Below are 27,145 nucleotides of genomic sequence, written 5' to 3' on the forward strand. Positions count from 1 at the left end.
CGAGTGTATATGTGCGTATGCATATGTGTTGGATGTGTGGGAGTATAAGCATCTCAAAATTTCTCTAGGGGTGTTACTTAGAATTGCTGAATTCATTGTTCAGCCTTGTGAGGTAATATTAGGTATGGTAATAAATGTTAGTATTTAACAATTGGAGCAAACTCTAACTCCAACAGTTTAATAAAAATCAGTGGCTTAAAGATTTTATGTGTCAAAGAAGCCACATAGGTAGCAACTGGCTATACAAATTCTGACCCATCTTCATCTAACTTTTAGACCAGATTCTTGCTGGTTATGGTGGTAAATACCCATAATCCTAGCACTATGGATAGCCGAGGCAGGATGATCTTAATTTTGAGCCCAGCCTAGGCAATTTAGCCTTATCGCAAAAAAGTAAATAATGGGGGGGGGCAGGGATTATCGCTCAGCAGCATAGTGACTGCCTGGCAGGAGTGATGTCCTGAGTATGGTTCCCAGTTCCAAATTAAATACATACATACATACATACATACATACATACTTACATACATAATGGGCTAGGTTATGTAGCTCAATTCAATTAAAAATGAAGTATAGTTTTTTTTCCTCATAACTAAGAGATTAAACCTAGCATCTTTGCATTGAGCAGCATCCCCATCCCCTTTTGAAAATTTTTCAAGACAGTCTCACTAAGTTGCCCAGACTGGGCTCAAACTTGCAATTTTCCTGCCATCACCTTCCAGAGGGCTGAGAATACAGGGATGCCACACCCAGCTCAGATTATTGATTAATAAATCATTTTGTCTTTAAAAAGAAAAATAGGTATCAGCAAGGCTTTAGATGTAGCATAATTGTGATGTTTTCTAGTATGAATGTTTTAAGTTAAGGATCTCAAAGAATAAAATCTATTTGTGTATTAATTAAAAACCTTTCTTAATACTGTTATGAAGTTGGGATCCTAGTTTCTGAGATTTATGCTCTGTGAACCTGAACACATGGCTTTTATTTTGAAGGTAACAAAGTGGCTGCTCACACCCAGCCAGCCATCAGTGTTCTAGGCAAGAAGACATTAGGAGGAAGGGTAGAAGGCCGAAGGGAAATGACTTCCAGTTATACCCTACTGGCTCCCTCTATCAGGAGGGAGAGCCTTTTGTTGGGAACATTCTGCTCTTCGTTATATGGGAATTTTGTTAAGAGGAAAAAGGGAGAGGCATCTTGAATTGGCATCTAGCAGTTTTGCACAATTATATCAAGGGCAGATGAAGAAACATAACTTTTCAATTTGTCAAGAATGGTGTTATACTTACTACTATTAATTGTTGAGAAATGTGTTTATAGAGACCTGTTTCTCTATGTAAATAATAGCCAGGTTACCAGTAGGAAGAACCATATAAAATGTGAATTTGTTTTTGCGTTATTCCAATGTATAGGTGTTAGCAGTATACACAGGACTGATAAAAAAGATACCCAAAGATGAGGTTATTTCATGTGTGCTGGAGGAACTGAAGTAGAAGACTGGAAGAAGCACAGTATTAGAGCAGAAGCATCTCAGAAAATACTTGAAAGGAGAAGATAGTGACTAAGAGATTTTGACTTGGACAAATGAAAGTTGTCCAGGAAAAAAGATATTTGGAATATTTCTTGAACAAGGGGATCTGAAAGGTACTACTTTATTTCCCCTGAAAATAAGACTGGGTCTTATGTTAAAATTTGCTCCAAAAGATTCAATAGGGCTTTTCAGGAGACAGCTTATTTTTTCATACATAACCATTGTTCTTTTTGCCTCCCTTTTCCTTCTTTCTCCTCTCTTTTCTTTCTTTTTTTTTTTTTGTACCGGGGATCAAACTCACAACCTTGCACTTGCCAGGCAGGCACTTAGGCCACTGAGCTAAATCTCTGGCTCCTTTTCTTTCTTGAGACAGGATCTCACTATGGCGTTCAGGCCGAATTTGAACTCACTGTGAGCTGGCCTTGAACTATGCTGATCCTCCTGCCTGAGCCTCCTCAGTGCTAGGATTACAGGCATGCATCACCATACCTGGCCCACAGTCTACATTTATTCAGTGTAACAATCTACACATTCATTTATTTATGTGCATAATCTACATTTATTCAGACATAATCATGTCATCTTCTGGAACATTGTCATAATGCTCCAGACCTCTAATTCCAGGCTGAGTTTCTTGTGACTCCATTTCTGTAGAACCGTTGGCCCCAATCTGCCATGTCCAGCAATAGAGGTCTCCTTGAGTGAGCACTTCTTATCCATGTACCCAGTTTGTGGCACGTTGGCTACAGTGCTTCTCAGTGCTTTTATCTCTGTGAATTCCTCACCCAAGTGATGCCCTCTTTCAGGTGAGGTTTCACAAAGTTTCCATTAAATTAAGTGTTGGTTGAAGGAATGGCAATAAAAATGATGACTGTTAAAAATGATGGTCCAGACAGAAATTACCAAAAATTCAGAAAATGTTTCTTTATTTCACTTGAGGGCAATAGGTTTCCATTACACAATATACTGAATTTTTGTGAAGATTCATCTTAGGCACAATCACGTCTGTTCGTTATCAAATGTGCACATTATTTGTGCACTGTATATGTACTCTGGATGATCATTTGGCAGTAAGCCTTAAGTTAAACTGTTTACATAGATGTTTATCTCTAGCCCAAATCATTTATTATAAATATTATTTTCTATACAATTACATATTAATATTTCATAACTGTACATCTATTCTACATTACAGTGGATGCACTAAATGCATCCATCTGGCAGATGATTTTTTTTTTTTTTTGGTACTGGGGATCGAACTGAAGACCTTGTGCTTGCCAGGCAGGCACTTATGCCAGCCCCTTGGCAGATGATCTTTTTTTTTTTTTCTTTTTGAGACTGGGTTTCACTACGCATTTCAGGCAGGCCTTGAGCTCATGTTGTAGCCCAGGCTGGTCCTGAACTCACAACGATCCTCCTGCCTCAGCCTCCCGAGTACTGGGATTACAGGTGTGAGCCACCATGCCTGGCTTGGCAGATGATCTTAACTGGGAGTTATTTTTGGGTAGGACATATATATGTGTGTGTATATTTATTTATTTTGGTACTGGGGATCAAACTCACAACCTAGCCCTTGCCAGGCAGGCACTTATGCCGCTGAGCTAAATACCCAGTCCCTGGTAGGGCTTATTATGATCATCCTGAAAAATCATGTTAGGGCATATTTTCTAGTTAGGCCTTATTTTCAGGGAAATATGGTATATGTAAGAAATTAGGAAGTGGTTCGAGGATTAACATTACCTACTTCTTGAAGTCAGCCTATCAAGAAACAAGTAAAGGCAGCCTTGCCTCTTCACTTATGAGGGAAACTGAGAAAACATTATCTACTTCATATTAGAGATTCTGTACTATATAAGCAAGGGTAGGGTTAGAAGAGAAAATGGACCAAATTGAATTGTGTAATGGTTTTTCTCCTTTTTCTTATATCTTAGTTTATATTTCTTATATAAATTGAGATGAAGATAAAAATTTAACTTGTCTTTTCCTAGAAACAGTGTGGGAGCGTTTCCTCGGGACCTCAGCTGTGGTTTCTCCATCAGCTCATTTAGGAAGAAGTTGAGGCACTGGGTCAAGCAGGTGGAGGTACATGAGCTCCATTACAGAGAGATTCTCACCATTTAATAGCGTCAGGTCAGCTGAGGTCATCAACATCATTATCTGTATGGGCCTAGACACTAGGATAACAAAAATACTGATCATATATTTGTTTCTTAGAGAATTAAAAGAGTTAGGAAAGCTGAGCAACTCACAAGAATGTATTTTAGCCATCTCTTTCCCTAATTGCTCACTACTGTATTTAGAATTACGTTTTTAAGCTCCAAATGTTCCAAATAGACTTATTTTTCAATGTTTTTTCTGATTAACTATTTCAGATAAAACACAGAGCAAATGTTATTGTCACAGCTGTGCCAGTCTTTCTGTACAGTTTAAAGTTTGTAAAAATGTGGTCAAATTTTAATCATAAAGAGTAGTTAACTGTGTTCTGTAATAAACTCCACTCTTGTTTTATTTCTGTATCCAGCTGTCCCCCCTACACTGTGTTATTTTGAAGCAAATCCCAGACATTGCTTTGTCTTTATATAATTTGCTATTTTTCTAAAAATGCTCTCCAAAAATAACCATAATATAATTACATCTAATAATTAGCAATAATTATTTAATATAAAATATCTAGTGTTTAAATTTCAAAAATATATTTCTCAAATATAATTTCTAAAAATTTGTTTGAATTAAAATTCAAGTAAGGTCTATACATTGCAAGTGATTGATATGTCTGAAGTGTCTTTTATTTTATAGATGCCTATTATTCTGTCCTTCTCTTTTTTATAATGTGTTCATTGAAGAAACCAAGCCATTTATCCCGTAGAATTTCCATTCAGTTTTGAGTTTTGCCAATTTGAATTTTATGGGGCAGTTTTTTGGGTTTTGTGTTTCCTAAATTGATAGTTGAATTAGTATCAACATAATTTAACCTTAAAATCAAGAAGGAAAACCATGTTTTTTGTTTTCCCATCTCAAAGGTTGAAGTTAATCTGAAACTCTTACTGCCTAGGGATGAAGAAAAGACAAATTTGCATATTAATTTTAGTTCTCAAGTCTAATCTGGACACATTTGTGTTTAGAAAGGACGCCTAATCCAAGAACCTACTGTTTTCCAAAGGTTACATTTGTGCTAATTTAATGAGTAATTAAGACAATTTTTTTTCAGTGAGAAAAACATGCTTTAGGTTTATTTGTATTGGTCAAATCTCGTTTTCATCTCATAGAGTTAGTGGAGAATGGATGAACATTATAGTTAAGCCAAGATTCTCCAAACTTATTAGTCAATTGGAAGACTTGTCAAAACAGATTGTTGGCCATGTCCCCAGAGATTCTGATTGAGTGTCTCAAGGTATAGTATGAAATTTCTAACTAGTTTCCGGCTGATGTTAATGCTACTGGTCAGAGGACTTGGAAATCATTAAGCTGCAGTTTAAGAGGTGGCATTAGAATCATGTTAGAGGGGCTGGGGATTTAGCTTGGGGCTGGAGATTTAGCTCAGTGGCATAAGTGCCTGTCTTGCAAGTGTGTGGTTGTGAGTTCGATCCCCGGTACTAATAAAAAAAGAAAAAGACAAAAAAAAAAAAAAAAAAAAGAACCACGTTAGAAGCTTATAAAAGAATTCTTGAATATGCCAGGCTTGGGCCTCACCATGTATTTTTTTTACCTCACCATGTATTTTTTTTACATTTTGTTTAAAGAGAAAAAAAACAAAACAGAAAAAGGGTACAAGTAATACAGAATTTCAAAAAAAAAAAAAAAAAAGAAACAGTAAGAAATCACTGGTTAATAGATTACATACTGCCATCTTAGAAATAGTAGTTCAAGGGGCTGGGGATTTAGCTCACGGCATAAGCACCTGCCTTGCAAGCAGGCAGTTGTGAGTTTGATCCCTGGTACTGATAAAAACGAAAAAGACAAAAAAAAAAAAGAAATAGTTGTTTAAGTTACAAAATTAAAGCATATAAAGTGGAATTCAAACAGTGAGACTGCAAACTGTTCTGTTCAATGATCCAACAAAAACTTAGTAATATGGTTATCTATCTTACACACCTAAATATACATGCCTAAAGGATACATTATATTCTTTAGACCATCTATGTTTTTAACATGTTCCACAATGATTTCTATTCATTACCTCATGTTGAGAACCACTATTATTTTCCTCCATAATTTTCAAGAAATGGTCATTTATTTTCCATTTTAAAATATAGACTTTTGATAATAGTTATAAGTGAAGCAGATGATTAGGGAGGATTTCTTGTCTTCTAATGTGTTATCATTATTATAAAAACCTAAGTAAGGGTCTGGGGGTTTAGCTCAGCAGCATAAGCACCTGCCTTGCAAGAGTGCGGTTGTGGGTTTGATCCCTGGTACAGATTAAAAAAAAAAAAAAAAAAAACCTCACAACTACTTAAAAACCGAAGTAAAAGAAAAATATGTAATAACCACTGGTATTTGTTCTAGACAACCAATATTAATGTTATACTTGCTGCAAAGCATAATTGCTGTTTATTTTTTCCCACAAGGAAACCGAATAGTTTGGTCTGAGGTCCTTCCTCAGAAGGAAACCCCTTTGTTTAGCGTCAAAACCTAAACTTTTCTTTGAGTAGTGGGTGTGTGATCAAGTGATAAGTGATGACGTTCCAGACATTTTTAGAGTAGAATCTTACATATTAGACGTGCCCGTTTAGTGTGGTATGAAGTTTTAAGTGCTATGAATAACAATTTCTAAAGAAAACATGAACTTCATACAATATACATACAATATCCTTTACACTTCATATGTCTCCCAACTGTAAAGTTGGTTTTTTTTTTTTTGTCGGTACCGGGGATCGAACTCACGACCACCTGCTTGCAAGGCTGGTGCTTATGCTGCTGAGCTAAATCCCCAGCCCCCCAACTGTAAAGTTTAAAAGTCTTTTATTAACTTGAAAAACATGCAGAAGGGTGATTCCACATCTTTGTATGTAAGGCTCTGTTTAGCGTAGCTCAAAACTTGTAACTCTTCTCTGTCACTGGAAACAAGAAGATGAACTAGACACAGATCTAATTCAAGGAGCTCAGTCTCATGAAATGATTCTCAATCTCAATTTCCAACTTTAATTAATAACCATTAATTTAAAAAAACCATTAATTATGGAAACTGCAGTGTAAGGTAAAACATTCTAGTGGCTCTTTATTTGGTAGAAATTATAATTTTGGTAACTACTGGTTAATAAAATGCATGCTAAAATTATTATGTACAGAAGTAAAATTTTAAAATCTGCTTTGATTTTATTAATCGTAAGACAGTGGGCTGGGGATATAGTTCAGTGGCACGGTGCCTGCCCGGCAGTCACAAGGTCCTGAATTTGATTCCTGGTACCAAAAAACCCCCCAAAACCAAAAAACAAAACAGTGCCCCCCACTCCTCTGTGAGCCAGCAAAGGCCTGCAGGGGGAGATCCAGAATGGAAACTATCCCCCTCCAGTCAGCAGGTGCCCCCGCTCAGCAACTAACTGACTCAGAGGAACACAGACTGAGATGATTGCCAGTGAAGTAAAAAAACAGCATAAAGCTTGTGTTTGATTGACTTTGCAAGCCGAGAGTCGGTAGTCTGAGCAACTATTTATAGAGGGTGATGATATGCAGTATATATAGTAACTATGCTAGAATTCCTTACTCACTTATTTTTGAAATTCAGTTTCAGATTCTCATTGTTTTGTTTCATCTTACTGTTCTGTTTTATTCCCTTTAGATAATAATAATAATAAAAACCAGGATCTCTACCTCTATTTCAAAAATAGTACTACAGGGTAAACATCTCTAATCACAAAATCCAAAATCTGAAATGCTGCAAAATCCAACATTTTTTGGGGGGTGCTAATGTGACACCACAAATGAAAAATTCCATGACCACATGTGACATGTCATAGTCAAAATGCAGGTACACTAAAAATATATGAAATTACTTTCAGAGTATTTATATATAGTATATATAAAACATAAAGAAATTTCATATTTGGGTTTGGGTTCCATGTCCAAGATACTATGTATATAAAAAATCCTCAAATTTTAAAAAATCTAAAACATTTCTAGTCCCCAGATTTTCATGTAAGAGGTATTCAAGTACATGATGTAGTTGTTATTTAGTCTACAGGCAGTATTGGAGCATATGATATATATAAATATTTTGAACTGGGAATTAAATTCAGGACCTCATGCTTGCCTGGCAGGTGCCTTGCTGCTGAGCTGTAACCCTGGCAAGTATATGACTTTTTGAGAGCTTTTTTGGAAGTTCTAGTAGGGGAGTACAGCTACTTGTATACCTTTGACTGAGGAAAGTGTCCTCTTCTATCAGTGATGATCTTTCTCTTCCACTGAGTACATAGCTTCAGGAGAGATACACATGGAGCAGCGAGGGAGAAGGAGGAAGGGGTCACCCACCTAGACAGATCAGCAGAATCAGCCATGACAATCAGTGGGGTGACAGAAGCCATAGCCAGCTAATACAGCATTTTGAACTTGTTGTAAACTGGAAACCCCTCAATGGCCATAGCCTTTACTTACAGTGACGTAAGTGGATTATTATTGCTACTTGTGGTAAACTTACTTAGACAAGCACATTGGTTAGATATAATGGGGATTTGTACAAGAATGTAAGACATGTTCATTCATATTGCCCTAGTGGAGAGGGGGCAAATACTGTTTTCTTATTTGAGTTGTATTGTGGTTGTAAAATTAGATGTTCAAAAAGTTGTTGGAGTTTTCCCTTTACAAGTTGATGATTTATTTTCTATTTGACTGTCCTCTTCTTGCTAGATGGCTGTAGGGGAAATGACAGGGTTAATGACAAGCTGTGAAGACTGAATGAGATATCTTGGGTGAGAACCAGAGGAGACTGCACTTTAACCAAATGTAGGGCAGAATCCAGAGCCCACTTACTACATAAGTTGTCTGTTTGAACTGTCTTCAAAAGCACTATTAAAGCTGGGTGCATCCCTGTGAGCTTGAGGTCAGCCTGGGCTACAAAGCGAGTTCAAGGCTAGCCTGAACCATATAGTGAAACCTTGCCTCAAAAAAGACCCCCCTCCAAGGAAACATTATTAATCTGACTTAAAAAATTATGACTTTATAGAAAAATTCTAGTAAGCTGTTATGTAACAAATACCATAAGTTTTGTAATAGTTTGAGAGCAAAATTTCCTTGACAAATGTGGTTTACTTATTACGGTTTGCTTTAGGGCTGTACTCATAATTTTATTCAGTCTCAAACGAGTTGTTTCCCTTTGGCAATTAGATGTGTATGCAGTAAGAGAAAAGGATGAATCAGTCTGCAGTCAGTGTTGTGAACCAGTTGCAGCTGCCATGTAAAGCACTCCCATTTAGCTATTAAAATTCTTTGAAGGCTTCCATGTGTAAAATATTCCTAATTTGTTAGGAACACACATGGCTCTGTGTGTATACATGTCATTGTGCAGGAGACTGTTCTTTATTAGAAAATTATGGATTCCCTGTGGGGTACTAATTACAGCTTTGGCTAGCAAATTGCAGAAAGGCAAATCACAAAGGCAAGGGAAAGTATAAAGAAGAGAGAGAGGGAGATCTTGGGTTTGCTGTTTTACACCTCCAGCATAAATGAGACATGCTGTGAATAAACACAGCTGTATGGAAAAATTAGTTTTGAGGAATTGAAAGTACAGTAAATAACTGCAGCTCATTCAGCACATCTACACTACGTGTCTTCAAGAACAAGAACTTTTTCAAGAAACAAGAGAATTGTCACAGACTGACTTGTCACTTAGGAAGTTGCTTAATAAATTAACCTTTGTTGTAATATTATAATCAAGATTTTTAATACTGCCTTTTTGCAACACAAAACCATAAATAAACTTTAGGAATTTTATTATTACAGAATTAAGTATAAAGTTACACTTGTTATAAGACAACTCATAATAGAAATCATCTAAAATGTTTTTGCACACCTCCTGCACAGTTCTCTCATAAGGTATGATGGAAGATACACATATTAGAGATTGTTCCTTCCTTTTAGAAACTTAGTCTAGTAATGAACACAAAATAATAGAAAATAAGGCGGAATTTAATGAAATGCTTTATTCTGTGGGACAAAGAAGTGTTTTCCTACAAGAGAAAGAAATCACTGAGGGCTGAAGTTTAGAAAATGCTTCTGGTTGAGCTGCAGTTTGGGTTGGGCAATAAAAATTCTCTAGGCAAAACATGAACATATTGCCTGAGGAAGTCTGGACCAGTGATGGCAAATCTTTTAGAACTTTCAGTGATAACAGCCAGCTAGGTGCAGCACATTTGCCATAGGTTCACGCCCGCTTGGTGTAGACTGTGTGTGACATGAAGAATGGATGGGCGTGTGGTGAGTCTGGAGTCAAGTCAGCCTTATTTAAGGGCTTTTGCATTAAGACGTGAGTTGACATGGGCAATATATCCTGTAAGGTGCAACTAACATCTGTCAGATCAGCTTTTGGTAGGCTAGTACTTCTTTAAGTGGTGAAAGTCTTTCCTCCCTCACACTTTGCAGTGGAGGAGAGAGCATTAGAAAGTTTTAGACATCTTTCTGGGGATCTTGCTAATGACTTTGTAGATAATTCGTTTCCTTCCTCCTTTACTTGAGACTGTTAAAAAGAAAGAAGAGTGAAAAAAAAGGCTGCCTAATCTACCTGACAGAAACACAGCTAGAACATTTTTATACTGGACCATCATTTTTAAGAATGGATCTTTTGCATGCCTATAATTTAGCCTGGGGAGGCTGAGGCAAGAGGACTACCATGAGTTCGAGGCCAACCTGGGCTAAGCATAGTGAGTTCAAGGCCAGCCTGAACTGTAGAACAAGGCCCTTATGTATTTGTTTGTTTTTGTTTTGTTCTTTGAGACAGGGTTTGTGACATTTGGGCTAGAACTGGAAAGTTAGAATTTCTGAAGGGGAGATGCAGGCATTAGCATTATAAACACAGAGGCAGAAGCAGGAAAATGCAGGCTCTTTCAGGAACTAGGAAGTCTGTGGTTCCAGGCAGGCTGGTGGGAGAAGAGGCTAGACCATTACAGTGAGGGCAAGTCACAGCCACACTGAGGTGCTATGGAAAAGGAATTTGGATTTTAGCTTCTACAGCTACTACAGAAGTTTTAAAATTTGAGTTTTAATAAATATTTGTTAATTGAGTAACATGATTTTTTTTAGCTTAGAATTATTTATTTATTTTTTTAATAATCTTTAAAACTTTTTGTCCAGGGATCTGCCAAGAAACACAAGGTCCTGGGTTTGTATTCTAGTACCCCCCCCCCCAAGCTTTTCTGGTACTGGGGATCAAATTCAAGCCTCCTGTATATAATGCAAGTGCTCTGCCATGGAGTTAAGCGCTCTTCTCCTGCTCTAAAATCTTGTTGAGTTGATATAATAATTGTGTGTATTTGTGGAGCAAAGTGTGATAATTTGACATACGTATATGAAACATTACTTGTTTCAGAACCTTTGAATTCTCTTTTATAAAATAGATAATTCTCTTTATAAAATATATAATGTTATCATAAATGTAGTCATCCTAATGATTACATTTTTATTTTTAGGAAGACAATTTTGTAGCAGGTGGTACCCCCACACCACCAAAAAACACAAACCTTGTTCGAATGAGGTGTAAAATCAAGGTAAATGCCTGCATGCCAAAAGAAGATTTTCTTTACAAGTATGGTTTAAAGTGCTGCGTTTTTTAATTTGGGATATTTGAGGTGTTTATGTTTGTCCATTTCTTTGTTTATTTTTTGCAACAGGGTCTTGCTATACTTCCAAACTGGCCTTGAACTCAAAGTCTTCCTGCCTTAGGCTGCTGAGTGCTGGGATTACAATGATTCACAATCCTTGGCTGATTTTTGAGGTTTTAAGATAAATGGCCTTAAGTAAATAAAGTAATAAGTGTTCTCCACATAAGTATTGTCTTACTGCATAGTCCAGGCAGGCTTTCAATCTTCCTGCCTTGTCTTCCTAAATGCTGGGATTATAGGCCGGCTCCACTGCATCTGGCTCATACATTGTTTCAGTGGTGGCTAAACCTTTACCTTCCTACCAGCAGTGTACGGGGTGCTATTCTTTCCACATCCTCATCAACACTTACTTATTTAAGCTGTAGCTATTTATCATGGCACTGAGTTGCATTTCCCTAAGGACTATTGATTCTAAGGCAGCCTGCCTGCCTTTTTTGATCTTTCTCTCTTTGCAGTGCTCTGAATTGAGCCCACGGCCTTGCCCATGCTAGGCACGTGCTTACCACTGAGCTATAGCTCTTGTCCTACTAGCTTTTTGTGTACTTGTTGGCCACTGTATGTGTTCTTGAAGAACTATCTATTCAAATCCTTTGCCTATTTTAAATTGGTCTGTTTTTATTATTGAGTTATTAGAATTCTTTATGTTTTCGTAGACTAGATCCTTATCTGATGTGTGATTTGAAATATTTTCTTCCATTTTATAATAGTCTTTTCACTTCGTTTTAGTATCCTTAGAAACACAAAAATTTGAGTCAGTCTAATTTGTTTTCTTTGTGCTGAAGTTGTCATATCTTAAGAACCTGTTGCCTCATCCAAAATCATGACAGCTTATACCTGGGTCTTCTGAGCATTTTATAGTTTTAGGTTCTCTATGACTTGGTGGATTTTAAGCTACTTTTTGTGCAAGTATGAAGTAGGGGGTCCCAATTCATTCTTTTATGTGTGAATATCTTTACACTCTTGTAGCAGTTCTGTCGCCAAACATAGAGGAATCACACATTATTTTTAAATTCTAAGGTGCTACAAGAAATGTGTTTAAAAGAACTGATGTATATAATATTCTTTCATGCAATTCTCTTCAACTTTTCTCACTGTTAAAAACACTAAAATGTGTTAAAATTCAGGTTTTTTATTTGACATGATTAGTCAAAGCCAGGTGTTTAGTCTCTATTTTGGATTCTCATTAAAATGGAAGAATGACATGATGTTGATATGTGTTATATCGACTAGTTGCTAGAGAATTAAATTCACTTTCATGGGCCTGTTACTGTTAAACCCAAATATCAATATTATATTATGTTTATAACTAAAGTGGATACTTCTGATACTTTCTTTTTATCTGGTGTTAAATTTTTTACTATAATTTTTGATGTCTGATTATCTTTTTCTGCTATACTATAGAACTATTGAATTTTTTTTTTGGACATAGTATCTCACTGTGTAGTTCAGGCTGACCTTGAACTCACTTTGTACGCCAGGCTGGACTCAAGCTTTCGGCAGCCTTTCTGCATCAACCTTTTACGTGCTGCAATCATAGGTGGACCACCGTGCCCGGCTACAACTGTTGAATTCAGAAGGAGCATACTTTTAAGAGAAAGTATACTTGTTTTTGTTTTTGAGACAGTACTATAAAGTTTGCTAAACTTTAGAGGATGATCATAAAAACAGATTCGGCTTTAATGAAGTAGAATGAATTCGCTAGCAAAAACAGTACCCTTACCATTTACAAATGTAATCTGTAAAGTTTAGTCTAATTTTCCTGGTGATACCTGACACATATATCTATTTTCTCAGTTCTAACAACAGCCCTCTAAAGTACATTTTTTTTTAACTAAAAAGATAAACATATTGTTTTCATTGTATCAATCCTGCCTACTGACTTCTGTCCTCTTCCCTTCTCTCTTCATTTTTTGGTCTTTTTTTTTTCTTTTTTACTGGTACCGGGCATCGAACTCACGACTGCCTGCCTGTAAGGCAGGTGCTTATGCCACTGAGCTAAATTCCCAGCCCCTGTCTTCATTTGATTTTGAAATCTGTTTCCATTTCTTTTGTCTCACCAACCTTGGTTCAAGCTCTGATAATATTTCATCAAACCTGTTACGAGAACTTTCTCCTGCTTTGTTTCCATTTTCTCCCATCTACTACATCCACTCACCAAAAATTCTGTTAATGTGAGCTTTACTGTGGTCCTTCCCTGTTTAAAATCTTTTAATGACTCCTTATTTTACAGAGAGAAAGGTATAAATTCTTGAACACTGAAAAAGCTGACCTTCCATAGTCTACCCTTACCTATCTTAAGAGCTGTTCTGAAGTCTTACCCTTCATTATTTTCTGTCATCCTCTTTTACTGCAGTTAAAAGGAATGGCTTTCATGTCCCACTCAGATGTTCATGCTCTTTGTAGTGCTTAGCCAGGTGATTATGGGCTTTTTCTGACTTCACATAACTCCTCCTTGAAGAGCAGTGGAGATTGTCTCTCAAAGGCCTTAGTTTTTTGAAACAAGGTCTTGCTGTGTAGTCTAGGCTGGCCTTGAACTCACTCTGCAGCTATGCTGGCCTCAAACTTGTGGTGATCCTCCTGCCTCAGCCTTTCAAATGCTGGTATTATAGGCATGTGTTACCATCCCTATAAAATTTTCACAGAACCTGGATAATTAGGAGCTCAAAGGCCTTTCTTCACAGCTGATTTAAATGCCTTCTCTGTGGCCTGCCTTTCTGCATCAATTACTACATAATTGTTTACTCTGTCTTTTTTAATAAACTATACTCTGAGAGTAGAAGCCATATCTTGTTTTATTATTATTTTTTTTGCAACCCTGACTCAGCATGGGGCCCAGAATATTGTATTATGTTCAGTAAGTGTTTATTAGGTTAATATATGGGCTTATTTGAATTAGTGAGTGGGTTTTTAAATATTGCTTATAGTAATGCTAAAGCTTTATTTTCTTCTGAGGGAGAAAAAAGAAAAATACTTAGCTGTTTAGTTACGAGGAAAAAAGTATTGATATTGTAATTCTCATTGGGCTGCAATGAGAATATTACTGTTTAAAATTTTCACAGTACCTGAATAATCAGGAGAGGATTTTGTAATTACTTCTTAGAAATTCTTTGAAACTGATTTTCTCTTGGGATCCATTTTAGGGTAGTATCATATTAAGAACAAATCTGGAGATTGTCAGAGAAGTAAATGGACTAGCTGTAGATGCAGAATGAGGTAATAAGGTTTCTGGGTATCTGATTTAGTTCATGATCTTCTTGTCAGTATTGAAACAGCCTTATGTTTTTTTTAGAGCACACATAAATGAAGAATGACCTGCAGGTTAGGTGGGAAGGGTGAGCCTTGCCTCTGTCAGGTTCAGATTCCAAGGAGCTGACCCAGAACTGTACCCTGAGGGAACTGTACCCTTAGTCATTGTCATCTGAGATGATATTCATCACTCTGAGCTCCTTTCAGTCCTACCTTTATTCTAGCAGACTGTCTAGCGTATGGAAGAAAATATTTGGAATAAATTTGTGCATTTTAAAGATGTTGTACTTACACATAGGATGGTACCAGTTTTCTTCTGTGGCTATATGATAATTTAGCAAGTTACTTTCTGCAATTAAATTACAAAACATTCTCTTATGAGCTAGTGTTTTTAAAATTATAAATATTTATAAGATGGGTGCGGTAATCCCAGCTATTCAGGAGGCTGGAATAGGAGGATCACAAGTTCCAGGCCAGCCTGGCAATGTAGTGAGACTCTTCTCAAAATAACAAAGGACTGTAATGTAGCTCATTTGCTGGAATTCTAGTGAAGCAAGTGTGAGGCCCTGGGCAGTGAGGGCCAACCTTTTAGAGCTTTCAGAGCTAATAATCAGCAGGCTGCAGCATGCATGCCAGGGGTTTGCCACCACAGCTAGGTTCTAATCCCCAGTACCTACTCCTTCTCCCAAAAAAACTTTGTGAGAGAAATATAAAATTTCTGATACTGATTATTTTTTGTTTATCATCAATTTATTGTAAAGGAAGAAGTTAACACAAGCAGACCTGAAATACCTAAGCATTGTGCCTATGTAAATAGGCTTTTAAAAAAATTCTTGTTTATGCCTGGATTTTTTCAATTTCTTTCATCACTTGACTCATTCACACATCTTTTATCATGAAGGAAGTAGTTTTTGGCCTTTGGGCATATCAAAATCAGTTTCTCTCATTTGTTCATTTATTTTTTCAACTCACTTTTTTTAGGGTTAACATTCTAGTTCCCAGGGATAAAGCAACGAGACAGTGCTGGCAAATCTTTTGCTGCAGTGGACTTTACATGCTAGTGGGGTAGAAGAACAAGAACTAGAATTAAGTAAAAATTACACAGGTCATTAAAGAGTAGTAAGTGCTATAGGGAGAAATAAAGCAAGAGAATGAAAGGAAGTGCAAAGAGGGCTCCAGCTTTATCAGTGACTGCAGGAAGTCTCAGTGAGAAAGTGATATTTGGGAGGAAAAAAAAAAAAAGCAAATCTTGTGGCTGAGGAATAGCTTTCTGGGCAGAAAATAGCAAATGCAAAGGCCCTGTTGGAGAGCATATCTGGTGTGTTTAAGGGACATGATTGCTGTAACAGGGGAGATGATTAAAAAAAGTTTTGACAGGGCTGGAGATTTAGCTCGGTGGCATAAGGGCCTGCCTTGCAAGCAGACAGTGGCGAGTTCGATCCCCGGTACCGATAAAAAAGAAGAAGACAAAAAAAAAAAAAAGTTTTGACTTTCATTCTGAATGACATAAAATATCTTTGGAAATTGTTTTGGTAGTGGAGTGATTATTCTAACTCTTTACCATTTATTGAGAGTTGATATCAGCTGTCAGTTCAAAATCAGGTTGTGCAAAAGCTGGATTCCTTCTAGAACTTGATTTCAGTCATTTAGCAAAATATGTTTGGTTCTGGGGGCTGGGGATTTAGCTCAGTGGCATAAGCGCCTGCCTTGCAAGCAGGCAGTCATGAGTTCAATCCCCGGTACCAATAAAAAGGAAAAAGACAAAAAAAAATTTTTTTTTTTTGGTTCTGATTACCTTATTTGAAAGAAAGCTGTTGGGATGGTGAAGAATTGATAAAAAGGAACAGTTTAAGGATCTAAAGATTGGACCTTAGAAAGATTTTCTCAGGGTTTAACCTTAGACAAAAGAAACCAAAGGAGAGGAGAGTGTGATGACTGAAAAACACTGTAATCTTAGATTGAGTTGTATGAAATTGCTAGGGCTAGTTTATTAGGTAAAAATAGTTGAATATTGGCAGTTTTATATGTTTCAAATTAATACTATCTTCAGAGATTTGGAAAGCAACTGTGTATGGGAACAGAAGTGGGCTTATTTCAGGTGCTGTAATAACTCAAACTAGGGCCAGTGTGTGTGTGTAAATTACAGAGGCAGATTTGGGCTCAGTGTTGAGGGTTAGTTACCTAAGAATGAAATTGGTTATAGTAAAGAGTCTCTGGGACTGGGGATTTAGCTGAGCAGCATAAGCGCCTGCCTTGCAAGCAGGCAGTCATGAGTTCCATCCCCGGTACCGATAAAAAGGAAAAAGACCAAAAAAAAAAAAAAAAAAAAAAAAAAAGTCTCTGCCATCAGAAATGTTTAAACAAGGGCTAGGGAGCTTTCTGGTTAGCAAGGTATCAGAGATGATTTGGCCCAGTGAGTAGGAAGTTAGACTAGATAGGATGTTGTTAGTGTCCTTTTCATGCTGTCTGTAATCTTCACATAATATGAATAAAAACAAAGCTGTTTACATCTAATCATAAAAGGGATTAAGATTTTTGCCTCAAAGATATGTTTATGCATTTTCTTTTTCCTTCAGAAAAGAAGTAATTTTTTTGGAGAACTGTATTCACCCTAGTTGCTATAAATTGAATCTGTAATAGACATTTGATATAAAAAATACAAACACTGTTTAGCTGTTTTGAGATTCTTATGTGACTGCTTAAAGAGCTGTTCTAATTATTGTGGGATTTTTGTTTTGTTTTGTTTTAATTCTTTTTTCAGTGCTGGGGATTGAATTTAGGACATTAGGCATGCTAGCCAAGTGTTCTACTACTGAATTATATCCCTGGCCTAGATTTGTTTTATGTTATTTTACTTATTGTGGTACTAGAGATTGAATCCATAGTGTCTTTTTCGTTTTTTTTTTTTTTTTAATCGGTACCAGGGATCGAACTCATGACTGCCTGCTTGCAAGGCAGGTACTTATGCCGCTGAGCTAAATCCCTAGCCCTGAACCCATAGTGTCTTAATTACTTTTCTCCTGTTGCTGAGACAAAATACCCTACACCCAAAGTTAGAGTAGGAAAGGTTTATTTAGCTCACAGTTTGTAGAAGTTTCAGTCCGTAATCAACTAGCTTCAAGGCAGGGTGACATTGCAGAGAAGAAACAGTTCATGATGAGAAGAAGGTAACAGAGTAACAAGGGATGATCACAGCTCTTTCTATCCCTTGTAGCTTATCCAAACTACTTAGGGTGAGTAGCACTCACACTCTTAATCTTAGGGCCCTTGATCCCAGCATTACACCATGAATCAATTCCAGCATCAGACACTCTAGATCAGGCCACCTCTGAAAAAGCCCAACCTGTGACTACATGAGGTTTTGGGGACATCTAAGTACAAACCATAACATAGGGCCTCTGAGCTACATCCCCATTGCTTTTTAAAGTTTTTATTTTGCAGGGCCAGGGATATAGTTCAGCAGCATAAGCACCTGCCTGGCAAGCACAGGATCCTGGGTTTGATTCCCAGTACCAAAAAAAAAAAAAAATTTTTTTTAAATTTTACAATATGGTCTCACTAATCTGGGTTTGAACTTGTGATCTTCCTCAGCTTCCCAAAATGCTGGGAAAATTGTTATTTTAAATTCATATAGTTTAATTTTGATTTGTAAACAATTTAAAAATTCAAACCTGATTTTTTTATAGTATATGACTTTTGTCTACTCACTAAATTGTTTTCCCCCAGCTGATGAAATTCTGTTTGAATTAAAATTCAAGTAAGGTCTATACATTGCAAGTGGCTGGATGCTTTAGATAGTGACTCCTTATTTCTCTCCCTTCTCAGACCTTGGTAACTGCTATTCTTTCTCTATGGATTTAACTGTTCTAGATACCTCAAGTCAGCGGATCATGTAGTGTTAGTCCTTTTGTATTTAGTTTATTTCACTTAACATGATGCTATCCAAGTTTGTGGTTTTTTTTTTTTTTTTTTTTTTTTTTAATGTGCTGGGGTTTGGACCCAGGGCCTTCACACTCAGCTGCATCCCCAGCCCTTTTAATTTTTTTAAAGGTGGGTCTCACTAAATTGCTTTGGGTTGGCTAGAACTTGTGATCCTCCTGCCTCAGTGCCCCCGGGGTGTCAGGATTTCATTCTTTTTAAAGGCTCTTTTTGTTTGTTTGAATTGTGGTCTCACTATATTGCCCAGAATCTCCCTAAACACTTTGGCTCAAGGGAACCTCCTGCCTTGTTTATCAAGTAGCTAGGGTTATGGGTGTGCACTTAGCCAAGGCTCTTTTTTAAAACAATTTTTTAAGGAAAAGAGGGTTGTTTTCCCCCTGAAATAAGCAAAGAGCAGAGGTGAAGTTTATTAAAAAAATAAAAGTGAAGAGTGAGGGAGAGCCAGGTGTGATGGCTCATGCCTGTAACCCCAGCACTCGGGAGGCTGAGGCAGGAGGATCATTGCGAGTTCGAGACCAGCCTGGGCTACAAAGTGAGCTCAAGGCCAGCCGGAACTGCAAGGAGACCCTGTCTTTAAAAAAAAGAGAAGATTGAGGGAGAAACAGATTCTGCAGAGTGAGGTTGGGCTGAGGAAAAGAGGAAAAAGCAAAATAAAAGGACTCCTCAGAGAAAGCGGGGTGGACTGTTATGAGCAAACCCATCTCAGCAAGCTAGAAGAGGTTTGCTGGCTTACAGCTAAGGCTCTTTGAATAGGTTGCATGTAAATGCAACATTTTTTTTACCCTTCCTAACTCTTTTTTTGAAGATAACTATATAGTTCCTTCCTTCAGTGTTTTTATCCTTCTGGAAAAATTCCTTACTTCTCCTAGATGTTTTACTGTTTTGGCCATTGGAAATACTGTTTTGGTAAAGTCCTGTTTGAGATGCTGTGCTCAGGCTTGTACCCCTAAAAGTGTGGGAAGATGTGCTGCCTACCTTGTACTGCTTGGCCTTTCCCCCACCTGCCTGTTTTGCCCCATACACCTGCGTCCCCAGGGCTTGTGCCCAAGGTCTGCCTGGAGCTTTGTATGGGCAGAGGCCAAGGCTTACTGATGTCATCAGGTCTCTCCATGAGTGAGGCACACCAAGCCAAGGTGGGGCCATCAGAACTCCCCACTGTGTGGGTCATGGGTCCTGGGCCAGGTGCTGGACGGTGGGCATGGCTGTGCTAGTAGTTGTTCTTTATCCCCTCTGTCCTCATAGGACTTGCTGCCAAATGCCACCTTTGCCACCAATACTGCTCCAGCTACTGGCACCACTCATTGCAGAAACGGAGTAGGAGCTACTGCGATGTGGTTGAAGATGATGATGGCCTCATTAAGGAGAATTACAGTCAGCCTGGGGCTAGGCAGCTCGAGACAGAGGAGGCGGGACTTCTCTCTTTAAGGATACTGTATGCTATTCAGGGCCTCAAGCTTCAGGGACTGAGCTGGCTAGGGCTTAAAGGTTGAGCACAGGTGGAGCAGTCCTCCCTGTCCTGACACTAGCCACAGTAACAATGCTGCCCTTGTGCTCGGTAACCCAGGAGCTCCCTGCTGTTCCCAGGATAAAGCCTAACAAGGACACTGAGTATAGAAAAAAAGGCCCTCTGTGATCAGGCTTCTGGTGGCTTCTCGGTTTCCTTTTTGTCTCCCTCTTTATTCCCTTTACTCCGTGTTTGTTATTCTCCCTTCCCCACCATGAAGTTAGTGCTCACATTGTTCCCCTGCCTGGGCTGTCTTCCTCTTTTCCCAGATGCCCTCTGCCAGTAATGAAAACCTGGCCCGCAGGGCCTATGGCCTGCCTACCTGCTGGCATTTCAGATGTGCCAGGATGACAGGTGGGGACGCATTCCAAGTTTCTTTAGTTTTTTTCATATCAATAAAGTGGGTGATCTGGTTGTACACATTGTGTATCTAGTTATACTATATTGTCTGTTGTTATTTTGAAAAAAAAAGTTGCAGTATTCAGAATGAAACTATTCTGTATTTATAAAGATTATAGTGGCTCTATTATTCCCATAATATGGGTACCACACTTCTATCAAGATAGTTCATCTTTTTTTGAAAAGGAGTATTGTGGTTTGACACTTATACAAATACTGTCATCGGGTTTGGGCTTTCTTCTTATAATCATGTAATTTTAAAAATTTACTACAAAATATTTAAGAAGTAGAAAAAAGGGTAAACATTATCCAGTTTATAAGGCATTAGTGGTATAGTCTAAAGACCCCATGGCACCCCTTCTTAGTCTTATTTCTTTTCTTTGTTTTTTGTTTTTGAGACAGGGTCTCACTATGTAGTGCAGGCTGGCCTGGCCTTGAGCTCAGTAGGCAGCCCAGGTAGGCTTTGAACTTGTGGTAATCTCTTGCTTCAGCCTACCAAATTCTGGGATTGCAGGCATGCACTACCATGCCCAGCCTCTTCTTTCTTTTCTTGTCTTTTTTTTTGTCTTTTTCATTTTTATCGGTACCAGGGATCGAACTCACGACCGCCTGCTTGCAAGGCAGGTGCTTATGCCACTGAGCTAAATCCCCAGCCCTTTCTTTCTTTTCTTTAGAGGAAACTACTATTCTAAAATTTATGATTATGTATTTCTTCATATTTCTACTACATACGTATCTCTAAGATATATACCTATGTATATTTGAAAAGCATACAATATATACATGTTAAAAACAGTATAAGAGTAAGTCTTGACTTACAAATACTCAAGTTGTAAACTTTCACAGATACCAATGGATCTTGCATTGCAAACATTCATAGATGGGAACAAATTTCAGGAAGTAGGTCACGTGTCTGCCAGACACTGTCACAGTTATGTTGCTGTTAGCTCACTGTGCGGGGTGACAGTGTACAGTGGGTCAGTGCTTAGTCAAGAGCCCAGGATGTCTCAAGCAAGAGGAAAAGCAGTAGTGATGAGGCTGATAGGAAAGGGAAGCAATATACATTGTATATTTGTATGAAAGGTATGTAAGACTCATCTTGTCAGACTTAGGAATGAATCTGACTTACAGACTTCCCCCAGAATGGAACTCATTTGTGAGTTGGGAACCTAGTGTATTTTTTTCATCAAACACAAGGTTCACCTATGTTATATACATATGTACCCATGTATGTGTAGTTCTGGTTCATTTTCATGCTATAGGTTTCTCTCCTGTGAATTTATTATTAATTTATTCATGTATCCTCTGATTGATGGACATTTGTTATCACTTTTTTCTTTGTAATTATTTTCAAACCTCTGTGCTAAAACCTTACATTCCTTTCTTTTTTTTTTTGGTACTAGAATCGAAGTCACAACCTGGAACATTTCTTTTAAATTCTGTCTTGTTGGGTTTTGAACTACGATTCAATCACAGGAACCACAAATTGGGTTGGGCACGGGGGCTGGGAATTTAGCTCAGCGGCATAAGCGCCTGCCTTGCAAGTAGGCAGTCGTGAGTTCGATCCCTGGTACCGATAAAAATGAAAAAGACAAAAAAAAAATGGTTTAAATTGGGTTGGGCGCCGTGGTACAGAATCTGACATCAGATTTTACAAGTTACTTTTGAACTTTGAAATGTAATTTTTCTGGGACTGACAATGTATTTTAACTTGCAAGATAACTTATTACTACCCTGAATTATACTTACAAATCATCTTATTGCTTGGTTTGAAAAGAACAGGTATTGTTTTGTTCTCTCAAGCTGTAGTCTAAATTTGACCTTCTTGGCATTTTCCTGTCTCTCCTTTCCCTTTCTCCTACCCCCTTCACTTCATCCTGCCACTTTTTTAAAAATTTATTATTTTTTTTAACTTTTTCTTTTGCCTTCTTGCCTTCCTCCTGCCACCTTGAGATTTTTAGCAGTTTTTTTTTTTTTTTTTTTTTTTTTTTTAAAGTCCCAGGGCTGGGGATTTAGCTCAGCGGCATAAGCACCTGCCTTGCAAGCAGGCAGTCGTGAGTTCGATCCCCGGTCCCGATAAAAATGAAAAAGAAAAAAAAGGCCCATATTTTACTGACCCTTAATTTCATTGTTTCTATAAGTATTCCTTCACATTGCTTTTGCTTTCTTGTTTTTCTTTTTCTTTTTGAGACAAGATCTTGCTATTCAATTCAGTTTGGCCTTGAGCTCATTTCATAGCCCAGGCTTGTCCCCAGGTCGCAATGATATTCTTGCCTCAGCCTTCTGTGTGCTGGGATTACAGGTGTGTGCCACCACTCTTGGTTTACAATGCTATTTTTAAAACTTCATTTTTGTACATATGTCCTCCTAGTCAGCTTCTTCTGCATGACTATCTTTAGAAATTTCCTCATTTTTTAAAAAGAATTTCTGCGTGTGTAGAGAAAATGTTACTATCTTATCTCCAAACCTTAGAAAACAACCTGACACTTAGTATGTTTCTATAAAATGTAGTGAATGAAAGTGATGGGAAATAACTTTCTAGAGTTGTCTTTTCTTAATAAGTTTTGTACTCTTGTAGACTGCTTTGGCTGTGCAATCATGCCTTACTTTTCTTAAGGGTTATAAAAAGTCATTTACAATAACATATATTTGTGACCTCTTTTCTCAGTATTAAAACTGTGAAATTAGGGGCTGGGGATTTAGCTCAGCGGCATAAGTGCCTGCCTTGCAAGCAGGCGGTCGTGAGTTCGATCCCTGGTACCGATAAAAATGAAAAAGACAAAAAACAAAACAAATTATTCTTTATTGCTGGGAATTAAATTATAATAGTAGAACCTTTTTCTTTGAGAAAAAATTGTTACCAAGTTTAATCAATAATTTTGAGGGGCTGGGGGTTTAGCTCAGCGGCGTAAGCGCCTGCCTTGCAAGCAGGCAGTCGTGAGTTCGATCCCCGATACCGATAAAAAGGAAAAAGACCAAAAAAAAAAAAATAATAATAATAATATAGCAAAAGATGCTCTTCCCCCATCCCCGTATACTTGCCAGGGTAATAGTTCCCGTTTACAGTTCCTGTTACTTTTGTTTCTTAGAAATGACTGATTACTGTGATACGTAGCTGATCACTATGATGCATCTTCTATGAACTAATGCCCAGTTGACAAGCCATGCTCTCTGTGTACTTTCTGCTTGCCTATCCCATTATAAGCCCTAGACCACTAGACGTCAGTACCTCATATTTTGGGAATGATCTTGATCAGTGCCTATCAACGTAAATAAATCTGCCTCCAAATCCTGGATGTTGTTTCAGTGTTTCTGTTTGCTATAGCAATTTTATTGGGTGTTTTTAACAATAGCTGTTTGTTTATTTATTTATGTATTTATTTATTTATTGTCTTTTTGAGACAGGGCTTTGCCATGCAGTTCAGGCTGGCCTTGTGCTCACTTTGTATCTCAGGCTGGTCTCAAACTTGAAATGATTCCTCTGCCTCAGCCTCCTGAGTGCTGGGATTACAAGTGTGTACCACCACACTTGACCTAACAAATAGTTATTTAAAATACAGCATCATTACTAACTCTTGTCTTTGCCACAGTTATTCTTTTTATTTTATGGGAAAATAAAGTAAAATAAAATTTCATAACAAGGTGAAAAGAGAATAACAATTAATACATTGCTTATTATTGTTTTTGAAGTAGTTACTCAGAGTAAGATATGGGCATAAAAAATTCTCCAATCAATGTTAGCACAGACCTTTCTTTTCTGTGAACTAAAAGGCACTATTAGTATAACTGATTTGCATTTTTTTCTCCCTTTTTCTTTTCTTCCTTTCATTTTTCCTATCCTAGTTTCTTTTTCTTTTTTAGCAATTTCTTCTCATTTCATAAAATCTGCTGTACCTTTTAGACCTCATTTACTCTTTTGGTGACTCACACCAAGGAGCCACAATTATTCTTGCTGGAAGTCTGTAGTATATTTTTCATGTTTAACAGTGGTGGGAGATAACCACTACTTCTCTTCCAATCACGATTATGTTCTGTAGATTTTGAGTAACAAGGAATCATATATCCTTTTTATAAACATTTCCATCCAAAATTGCTAAAATAAGTATTTTAACATTTAAAGGAAGTAAAATCATTCTATGGAAGATATTTTTTTTTAATATATATTTTTTTTCCTCAGTGGTGCCTAGTGATCATCAGATAATGTATCCTTCAGAGAGGGTCAAAAGAGTATGTATAGAATATATTGTGACATTTCTAAGTACTACAATCTTGAATTCTACAGAGAAGTAAAGAACACTTTTTGGTCTGTTTAGAAGAGCAGTAAGAGTTTGTTTATGTAAAAATATCTTTGAATGAATTGACTCAGTGATACTAGTTACTAGAGAAATGACTTAATGAAAACAGCATGGTCATGCTGAGAGACATTCCTGATTCCGTCAGCATGACAATTAAGCCTTCAGAAAGGGTAGTTTAAGATTCACATAATTTGAAGAGGATAAAGAGAGAATTACCGTTTTTATCCTGAAAATTACTTTGGTGGTCATCTTTTTTTTTAATGCACTTAAATTATATAGGAAAGACATTGTTCTTTCTTTTGATTTTTGTTTTTGTTTTTGTTTTAGACAGGATCTCACTACGCAGCTTAGGATGGCATCACGCTCACTTTGTAGCCCAGGCTGGTCTCAAATTTACAATGATCCTCCCGCCTCAGCCTCCTGAGTGCTGGGATTACAGGCATGAGCTACCACATCTGGCCAGGAAAGATACTTTTCTATAATTAGGGAAAATTGATTGTATTGGAAAACAAGCTATGTTCTAGCATATTATTAAAATGTCAATATTTGAACATTTTTCTTTCTTTCTGAAATAATGTCACTAAATTTGGTTATCTGATTAGAGAAGTAAAGGACCTTCTATCCTTCATTTTTTTCTCCCATTCTTTTAATCCAAACGGTAACTCTGAATTTTTATTTATTTATTTATTTTGGTACCAGGGATTGAACTCATGACCTTGTGCTTGCCAGACAGGCACTTAGGCCACTGAGTAACTCTGAATGTATACTATTATATTTCCTGAAAATAAGATCAAGACTTAATTTTTACTCCAAAAGACCTGGTAAGGATTGTTTTCATGAAATGTCTTTTTAAAAAAATTTATAATAATTTACATTTATTTATGTACAAATTTTTCATATATTCATGTATAGCAATCTATATTTACTCCTGCACAAAAATCTACATGTATTCAAATACAGTTATGTCATCATCTTCTGGAACATTGTCATAACTCTCCAAACTGTGAATTCCAGGCTGAATTTCTTGTGACTCCATTTTCTGTAGAGCCATTGGCCCCAGTCTCTCATGTCCAACAATGGAGCTTTCCTTGAGTGAACACTTCTTGTCCATGTAGCCAGTTTGTAGTACACTGGCAACACAGCTGTCAGTGATTTTCTCTCATGAATTCTTCACTCAAGTCACACTCTCTTGTGGGCTGGGCTTCGTAGTTTCCATTAAATCAAGTGTTAGTTGACAACTTGTAAGACTGAAGTTGCAACCAAAATGATGACAGTAAGATGCCTGCCTGGCAAGCATGAGGTCATGAGCTCTATTCCCATACCAAAAAAAAAAAAAAAAAAAAGAACAGTGAGTTAGGCACGGTGGTGCACGCCTGTAATCCTAGCACTCAGGAAGCTGAGGCAGGAAGCATAGTGAGTCTGAGGTCAGCCTGGGCTACATAGTGAGTTAAGGGCAGCCAGTACTACATAGCATGATCCTGGCTCAAAAAACCCACAGACAAAAACAAACAAAAGGACAGTTCACACAAAAGTGACGAAAAATTTCAGGCACCAAAATTCAGAAAACATTTATTTCACACGAATGTGTTAAATATGTCCATACAACATACAATGTATTAAATTATGAAGATTCATATTAGACACAACCATATCCTTTCATTATGAAGTGTACACATTATTTGCGCTTTGCGTCTGTACTCCAATTGATCTTTTGGCAGTAAGTCTCAAGTTTATCTGTTTAGTTAGGCATTAACCTCTTATCAAAAGGTGCCTGCTTGGATATTTATAAATACTTAATTATAATTTTTGTTTTGTTTTGTTTGGGAATCAAACTCCATGCCTTGTGCTTGCTAGGCAGGCACTTGTGCTGCTGAGCTATATCCCTGGCCCAATATCAGTAATATTATTTATGCCTAATAATATATAAATATTTTATAACTTAATACATCTATTGTGTGTTGCAGCAGACATACTAAATATGTCCCTCTGGCTGATGCTGTTAACTGGGGTTTATTTTGAGGGCAGGACTTTATTATGATTATCCTAAAAAAATCAGGCTAGGGCTTGTTTTTTGGTTAGGTCTTATTTTCAGGAAAATGTAGTACAGTCTTTAAAAAACAATCCATTTGTATACTATTCTAATGTCCTTTTTGTTTTCTTTCTTTCTTACCTATTTGTAAAATCTTAGCATTGGACAGGATCTTATAAGTTCAGTTAACAAAATGACTCACTTAATTGAAAGAAACCTTTTTCTGGCACCTGTGACAGATGGGCACTCATGTTCTGAGTGAATATTTTTGGTGATACCAGCCACCCTTTTTATCTGCCACTTTCACATTTGTGGGTTCAATCCAGTATCAAAAATATTAGAAAAAATTACATCTGTACAGAACAATTGCTGAGTTTTTGTTATTCCTCACAGTAT

At 37.2% G+C, this 27,145-nt stretch overlaps 1 protein-coding gene across 3 annotated transcripts in view; it reads left to right on the top strand.

Moving 5' to 3' along the window:
- Nucleotides 1–27,145, top strand: part of Epb41 (erythrocyte membrane protein band 4.1) — a 190,101-nt gene that overhangs the window by 46,846 nt on the left and 116,110 nt on the right. The window contains exon 1 of one of the 3 annotated variants that reach the window (XM_063235915.1): nt 11,206–11,223. The exons of the other annotated variants lie outside the window; for them this stretch is intronic. The gene's annotated coding sequence lies outside the window, so the exon portion shown is untranslated. Of the gene's footprint in view, nt 1–11,205; nt 11,224–27,145 lie in introns of those variants that run through there. 3 annotated transcript variants of the gene reach the window in all.

Source organism: Cavia porcellus, unplaced genomic scaffold (genome assembly GCF_034190915.1).
Source record: "Cavia porcellus strain 051 isolate PalLab524CR breed Dunkin Hartley unplaced genomic scaffold, mCavPor4.1 scaffold_25, whole genome shotgun sequence".
Taxonomy (NCBI): Eukaryota; Metazoa; Chordata; class Mammalia; order Rodentia; family Caviidae; genus Cavia; species Cavia porcellus.